This window comes from Schistocerca serialis, chromosome 2, assembly GCF_023864345.2.
Source record: "Schistocerca serialis cubense isolate TAMUIC-IGC-003099 chromosome 2, iqSchSeri2.2, whole genome shotgun sequence".
In the NCBI taxonomy this organism is placed as follows: domain Eukaryota; kingdom Metazoa; phylum Arthropoda; class Insecta; order Orthoptera; family Acrididae; genus Schistocerca; species Schistocerca serialis.
Genome location: NC_064639.1, coordinates 1,030,273,139 through 1,030,279,446, shown reverse-complemented (window position 1 = coordinate 1,030,279,446; position 6,308 = coordinate 1,030,273,139). Strand labels below are relative to the sequence as shown.

The window sequence follows — 6,308 nt, the reverse complement described above, 5'->3', positions numbered from 1 at the left end:
ACATTGACGCAAGGGTTGGCGATGAAGAAGTTTACGCCAACACCTCACCTCCCCTTCGCAGCCGAACTCTGGAAACGAAAATTTCATAGGCTACCAGGGTTCGTAATGGCTTACCTCTGAGTAAAGTGCCACAGCACAGGCGTGCGTTAGCGAACTAATTCAGGTGAGACAGGATAGAAATGGTTATCGAAGCCCTCCCACTTGAAACAGCCAGGAAAAGGGACATATTTTTCTACCGAAACTAAATCTCTTGCTATCGACTATTATTTTTGTGGTGTCACCGCCAGACACCACACTTGCTAGGTGGTAGCTTTAAATCGGCCGCGGTCCATTAGTACATGTCGGACCCGCGTGTCGCCACTGTCAGTGGTCGCAGACCGAGCGCCACCACAAGGCAGGTCTCGAGAGACGTCCTAGCACTCGCCCTAGTTTTACGGACGACTTTGTTAGCGACTACACTGACGAAGCCTTTCTCTCATTTGCCGAGAGATAGTTAGAATAGCCTTCAGCTAAGTTAATGGCTACGACCTAGCAAGGAGCCATTAACCATTTGTAGAGAGAGTCTCACTTGTATCATCAAGAACGCTGTATACAAATGATGGATTAAAGTTAAGTATTCCAGAAGCTACGTACTTTTCTTTATAGCATTCATTACGTATCCTGTTTCAGACCTCACGCCATCCTGCGTGAGTTAGCGCGTGCATCTTGGCCGCCTCTTTCTATTAATGTACGTAGTGTTGGCAAGTCTGCCGACACTACACATAAATTTTTTTCTTAAGAACAACGTAATTTTTTTTCCTTTTCCAAAATGTATTTTGTGTATCACGTGTTTCTTTTAATTAATAGTACACCAATGTAAAAGAAGGGATATATAACAGCAGCGAGAGATGTAAAGAAAAAGACAAGAAGACAATGACTGCAGCTTTGTTAATAGTTTTTAGTAGCAGACGAAACCTCCACAATTAGGGGGGTCATTCTGTAATGTTTACAAGTAAATGAATTAGCGACCTCAACTGCAGAGGGAGGTGTTAAGATAGTAAATTCGAAACTCTGGTGCGAAGAGCAGCAGCACAAATTGGTTGAAATGGCTCTGAGCACTATGGGACTTAACTGCTGAGGTCACCAGTCCCCTAGAACTTAGAACTACTTAAACCTAACTAACCTAAGGACATCACACACATCCATGCCCGCGGCAGGATTCGAACCTGCGACCGTAGCGGTCGCGTGGTTGCAGACTGTAGCGCCTAGAACCGCTCGGCCACCCCGGCCGGCGATGACCTCAGATGTTAAGTGGCATAGTGCTCAGAGCCAATTTAACCAATGGACTCTCCTGGGCTCGTGACTATACCGGTTGGACCACAGTCGACTGAAAAACTGTGGCCTGGTCACATGAGTCTCGATTTCAAATGGTAAGAGTTGATGGTATGTTCCGAATGTGGCGCATATCTCACGAAACTATAGACACAATACGTCAACAAAGCATTTCTTTTCCAGGTGGTAAAGCCTTGTGCGGACCACCTTATGCATTATTTAATTTGTAATTCTTCAGTTTCTCTCGGCGTATTTGTTGATCGAACAGTCCACGAGTGCACTGCCGGTTCATAGTGTTCAACGGGCACAATATTTCGGCGATCAAACATATCTTGGCGACATGTTTGTGCCATTTAGCACGCCAACGTCAGGTTCGAAGGCGAAACATTGTGCGCGTTGGACACTGTGAACCGTCAGTACACACATGGACTGCTCCGTCATTATTTAATTTGTTTATGCAGTATTCCCGAATTACCAGTTGATTGGTAACAGGGCCTCAATCAATAGATAATGTAGCAAGTCGTGGAACAGTATAGAGCAGAAATGAAACTTCTAACTTAATAATGAAGTTGGTTTTGAGATTGCCAGTTCATACCCGTCATATCATGGATCCTGACCACCCTCACTGGCGTTTCACTGTTGGCAACGGAAGAGCACTTTTCCAATAGACGCCGATAGCAGTTGCGTGGGGACCCAGCGGAACCAGTGCTGCGCGACTACTGACAAGGGAACCTCCCCATTCCACCCCCCTCAGATTTAGTTATAAATTGACACAGTGGATAGGCCTTGAAAAACTGAACACAGATCAATCGAGAAAACAGGAAGAAGTTGTGTGGAACTATGAAAAAAATAAGCAAAATATACAAACTGAGTAGTGCATAGGCAACATAAAGGACAATGTTAGCTGATGAGCGTCGTGGTCTCGTGGTTAGAGTGAGCAACTGCGGATCGAAAGGTCCTTGTTTCGAGTCCTCCCTCGAGTGAAAATTTTAATTTCTTTATTTTCGCAAAGTTACGATCTGTCCGTTCATTCATTGACGTCTCTGTTCACTGTCATAAGTTTGGTGTCTGTGTTTTGCGACCGCACCGCAAAACCGTGCGATTAGTAGACGAAAGGACGGACGTGCCTCTCCAATAGGAACCGAAAACATTTGATCGCAAGATCATAGGTCAACCGATTCCTCCACAGGAAAACACGTCTGATATATTCTTTACGACACTGGTGATGGCATGTGCGTCACATGACAGGAATATGTTGTAGACCCACCTAACTTGCACACTTGGCGAATGGGTAAAAAGATTCTTCTACCTTGCCCGATTTAGGTTTTCTTGTGGATGTGATAATCACTCCCAAAAAAGCGATGAAAACATAAGAGTTTGTCACATGAACTGCATCAAATGAATGCAACAGTTTCACAGTCGCACAGTTTTCCCTGTGCTCTGTCGAAACATATGTTTTTTTACGTTTTCAAATGTTTCCGTGCGTAACCGTCAAATCCTGTATATGTCCAAGCAAATCTGAACATGTCCTCGAATTTTGGAGAGCGAAGTTGATTGAGTGCCTGAACTTTGATAATTATCTGAAAATAAAAAATTAAACTTTTCACTCGAGAGAAGATTTGAACCCAGGAGCTCTCGTTCCGCAGCTGCTCACGCTAACCACGGGACCACGGCGCTCGTAAGCTAACACGCCCCTTGATGTTGCCTACCTTGCGCATGGACTACTAAGTTTGAATATTTTGCTTATTTTTTTCATAGTTTCACACAACTTCTTCCTGTTTTCTCGATTGATTTGTGTACAGTTTTTCAAGGCCTATCCCTGTGCCAACTTATAAATAAATCTGAGGGGGGTGTGATGGGGAGGTTCCCTTGTGAGTTACACCTTCACCGGCTCCGATTACGAGCGCCATCTGCCGCCGCGAAATAGGATTGCCGGCGGGAGCTACACGGCCCAGTATCCGTCACAGTCTTCGACACACTTCATAGTCAGCCAACGACAGTTCACTCGTGCTTTAGCAGTGGGAGCCACACACCGTGTAACACCCTTCAGTTTCCCTCTTGTAATAACTGGACTTTATTACTGTTTGTTCTTCTGTAAAGTTTCTTCGCAGAGCTTGGAGAATGCTACAAGCTAAGCAAAAGTTCTGTATATTGTACACTACTAGCCATTAAAATTGCCACACCAAGAAGAAATGCAGATGATAAACGGGTATTGATTGGACAAATATACTAGACTTGACATGTGATTACATATTCACGCAATTTGGGTGCATAGATCCTGAGAAATCAGTACCCAGAATAACCACCTCTGGCCGTCATAAACGGCCTTCATACGCCTGGGCATTAAGTCAAACAGAGCTTGGATGGCGTGTACAGGTACAGCTACCCATGCGCCTACAACACGATACCACAGTTCATCAAGAGTAGTGACTGGCGTATTGTGACGAGCCAGTTGCTCGGCCACCATTGACCAGACGTTTTCAATTGGTGAGAGATCTGCAGAATGTGGTGGCCAGGGCAGCTGTCGAACATTTTATGTATCCAGAAAGGTCCGTGCAGGACGTGCAACATGCGGTCGTGCATTATCCTGCTGAAATGTAGGGTTTCGATGGGATCGAATGGAGGGTAGAGCCACGGGTCGTAACACATCTGAAACATAACGTCCACTGTTCAAATTGCCGACAACGCGAACAAGAGGTGAGCGAGACGTGTAACCAATGGCACCCCATACCATCACGCCGGGTGATACGCCAGTATGGCGATGACGAATACACGCTTCCAATGTGCATTCACCGCGATGTCGCCAAACACGGATGCGACCATCATGATGCTGTAAATAGAACCTGGATTCGTCCGAAAAAATGAAGTTTTGCCATTCGTGCACGCAGGTTCGTCGTGGAGTATACCATCGCAGGCGCTCCTGTCTGTGATGCAGTGTCAAGGTTAACCGCAGCCATGGACTCCGAGCTGATAGTCCATGCTGCTGCAAACGTCGTTGAACTGTTCGTGCAGATGGTTGTTGTCTTGCAAATGTCCCCATCTGCTGACTCAGGGATCGAGACGTGGATCCGTTACAGCCATGATAATATGCCATAATATGATGCCTGCCATCTCGACCGCTGGTGATACCAGGCCATTGGGATCCAGCACGGCGTTCCGTATTACCCTCCTGAACCCACCGATTCCATATTCTGCTAACAGTCATTGGACATCGACCAACGCGAGCAGCAATGTCGCGATACGATAAACCGGAATAGCGATAGGCTACAATCCGACCTTTATCAAAATCGGAAACGTGATGGTACGCATTTCTCCTCCTTACACGAGGCATCACAACAACGTTTCACCAGGCAACTCCGGTCAACTGCTGTTTGTGTATGAGAAATCTGTTGGAAACTTTCCTCATGTCGGCACGTTGTAGTTGTCGCCCCCGCCGCCAACCTTGCGTGAATGCTCTGAAAAGCTAATCATTTGCATATCACAGCATCTTCTTCCTGTCGGTTAAATTTCGCGTCTGTAGCACGTCATCTTCGTGGTGTAGCAATTTTAATGGCCAGTAGCGTAGTTCCATGTTCGCTATGATTCCTACTCCTGTCCAGTTTCTCTACGAGGACAGCAGCTACACCACTCTGTAGCGCACCTCTCCTTACCATTGTCTACGAAACAGCATCATCAATAACAGTCCTCACATTTACGTAATCACACTGCAGCAATGTTAACAAACCGTACCGAATAGTTTAAAGATTTATTTTTTTCGTTTTTTATTTCATTAGTTCATTAAATCATAACTTGTACAGAAACGTTTTGTATATTGTCATAACAAACCTCAAATGCTGTGTAATAGGCTTTTTATTCAAACACTGCTCACCACAGTTTCAGCCTTACGATATACAGATCCTAAATAAGGTCCTTCTTAACAGACGGTACCAGTTAGGGAACGCAACAGGATTGGGAAGTTACTTTGCGAATGGTGTGGCTTGGAAATGAGACGGCGCACGCTGTGTGCTGGAGCGGCGGCGATGCACGTGGCGTGGCACGGCTGGGTAGATGGATGCGCCCGGCGCCGGCCACGGCCGCAGTGGCAGCGTCTGCGGCGGCGGCGGCGCCGGCGCGGCAGTTTGTCTTGCGGGCGGCGTGCTAAATGGCACATTAAGAATGCGGGCGCGTTTTTATTGCGGGCGAGAAAGCGTCATTTTGGACGCACGAACGATTCCGCGTTCAGCTCGCGCAGAAACTGTGCGGGATTAAGCGGCGCTCCCTTCTGAAATATGGCCAATTAAAGGATGGTCGTGTCTGCACGACGAGGGTATGTTGCACTGTGGTTGCACTCCTCTGATTATAGAATTTCCCTGTTGGCTTACGTCGCTGTCTGTGTCCTTACAAGTACGACGGGAAGCAACGTTTGTGTCAAAAACCTTAAATTTTCCTTTGAAATAAAAGGAGTGTCTTTTCTTCCGTCAATGGCGCTTGTGGCAGACAAAGGGGATATGTTAATGTATTGCCTGTTGGCTTTTATCTCGGGATATGCAACTGGCGTCTGTTTAATGATTTTTCTAACGTGTCGCCAAGACAATGGTTGGCACTAACAAATAAATATTTACCTTATCCGTAATGGATAAGCATAAAATATTTGCCCTTCATATTGGGAAGGCAACGGCCTTGCCGCAGTGGATACACCGGTTCCCGTGAGATCACCGAAGTTAAGCGCTGTTGGGCGTGGCCGGCACTTGGATGGGTGACCATCCAGCCGCCATGCACTGTTGCCATTTTTCGGGGTGCACTCAGCCTCGTGATGCCAATTGAGCAGCTACTCGACCGAATAGTAGCGGCTTCCGTTAAGAATACCATCATAACGACTGGGAGAGCGGTGTGCTGATCCCATGCCCCTCCTATACGCATCCTCTGAGGATGACACGGCGGTCGGATGGTCCCGGTAGGCCACTCGTTGCCTGAAGATGGAGTGCTTTTTCATATTGGGAAATGGAAGATGCACCTTT

At 46.7% G+C, this 6,308-nt stretch overlaps 1 pseudogene; it reads left to right on the top strand.

The window, feature by feature from the left end:
• Positions 1 to 5,960: 5,960 nt before the first annotated feature.
• Positions 5,961 to 6,077, top strand: LOC126459182 (5S ribosomal RNA; annotated as a pseudogene).
• Positions 6,078 to 6,308: the final 231 nt, after the last annotated feature.